Source organism: Crocuta crocuta, unplaced genomic scaffold (assembly GCF_008692635.1).
Source record: "Crocuta crocuta isolate KB4526 unplaced genomic scaffold, BGI_CrCroc_1.0 scaffold443, whole genome shotgun sequence".
In the NCBI taxonomy this organism is placed as follows: Eukaryota; Metazoa; Chordata; class Mammalia; order Carnivora; family Hyaenidae; genus Crocuta; species Crocuta crocuta.
Window position 1 is genome coordinate 1,579,930 of NW_027529446.1, and position 2,051 is coordinate 1,581,980.

Here is a 2,051-nt window from a genome sequence, read left to right on the forward strand (position 1 = left end):
TCCTCTTCCTACTTCTTGTGTTTGTCTCCTAGCAACATGTCTGGCTGCCGACCCGCCCCCCAGTCCTGACCCCCGGGTCATGGAATATTTGGAGTCTCCTGGAGTACCCTGAGGGAACTCTGAGCTCTGTGCCCTTGAACTAATACCACTGCCTTCCCGTCTTCCCGAGTCTCCGTTCCTTCCTCTGTAAACCTGGTACAACCACAAAGTGGCACTTTGTGGGCAGCGCAGGTGGTGCGAGCCCCGGAGGAGGGACGGCTTACAAGATGCTCAGCACATGGTAAGCGCCAGTAAGGGTTCGGTCTTAGTGCCTTCAGTACAATGCACCATTACTAAAAAGAAGCGGTTATGTTGATCAATTCTAGAGACAAAGGGTCTCATTAAAATTTTTTTCTTTTCAAGTTTTTATTTATTTATTTATTTTTTAATATTTTTATTTATTTCTAGGNTTTTTGAACCATCGCATCTCTAGAGTTATACATTGCACGCGTAAAATATTTCGTATATAAAATCCTGCAACTGTCATCCAGGGCCAATACTCCTCACCCTCCCAGGCTCTCCGCCCCTCCCCGCCCCGCCCCTCCTTCCCTTCCGGCGCTCCGGGAGCAGAGACCTCGTGCGGCCACCAGGTGGCGCCGCCACGCCTCTCAGCGCCGGGGACCCTTCGCGCGCCCACGGTGGGCGGCGCGGAGGCGAGGCGATGCGTCAGCCGGACCGCGGGCCCGGGAGCCGGGGGAACCAAGCCGCCGGGCCGAGGCCAGACCCCAGGCTGGCGGGGGAGGGGACGCAGCGGTGAGTCACCGGGAGCCCCCGATCGACCGTGGGAGGCAGTCCCACGCTGGCCGGCCCGCCAGGCTCGTGAACAGCCTTCCTGCGGAGACGATGAGGCTGGTGGCAGTCTCTGCGTGCGGCGGAGCCTGTCGCACACGTGTGGCTCCAACGCCAACTGGCCGGTAGCCTGGGGGACGGTGGCCTCCCCGAGCCTCAGTTTCCCCCTTTGCCTAATGCAGATTAAGTATGGACCGTGCTTCCTGGGTCATTGGAAATTCAATGGCCCGTGATGGGGGGGCCTGGTACACAGCACGCGCTCCATACATGCCGGCGCCCACTCCGGAAGGAGGAATTGGAAGTGGCGTCAGTGCAGGCGGACCCGAAGGGGCAGCGTGCAGAGCAGGCAAGCACCCTTCCGCCCTGCCTGTCTCCCGGGACACCTCTGTCCACCGTCAGGTGCGCAGGTGCGGTCAGATGCTGAGGTGCCTGGCGCCGGCAGGGGGCGCGCGGCCGGCTGCGTCCGAGCCACCTGCGCCTCCCACTCCCACGCGCGCCCCGCCCTGAAACTCGCGGGGGGTAAGGAGGGGGCGACCGGTCTCGCCCCTACAGTGCCTAGGGCTTTGCAGCCCTTGCTTCAGGGGACCTCGAGGCGGCCTGCCGTTACCATCAGGTAGCATTTATCGAACGCTTACTGTGTACCCCGTATTTACTTCAATGCTTCCTGCAACTCTGAGGCTAGTATGCATTCTCATAGGGCAAGTGGCTGCACAGGCCGCCTTCGCAGCTCCCAATTTTAGGGGCCTCGAGGCGGCCTCCTGCGACCACCACCGTTTATTGAACACTTACTGTGTACCCTTTATTTTATTTAACGCTTCCTTCAGTCCAGGGAGGCCGGCGTTGCATGCCCATTAGACAGGTCGGGACCCAGAGCCCCAGAGAAGTCAAGTAAGTCCCCCAGGGTCTGGGGTCCCCGCAGCCGCCAATCCCTCTCACCCCGGACAATGCACACACCACCTGGGAGGGATCTAGCTGCAAACTGGGCCCCCTCCCCGTGCAGGCCTCCAGCAGAACCTGGGAAAGGCGCGGGCCGGGGACTCTCCCGGGACCAGGAGGGGATTCCAGCCCCCCCTCCCCAAAGACCGCGCCGCCTTGCGCGCTGGAAATCCCGCGCGCGCCCCGAAACGCGGCGCGGCTGCCGGGAAATCAGGAGGAAAACTTCTGCTTTTTTTCTTTTCTGGCACTCGGCTCCCCGCCCCCCGCCCCCCCGCGCCCTCCCCCTG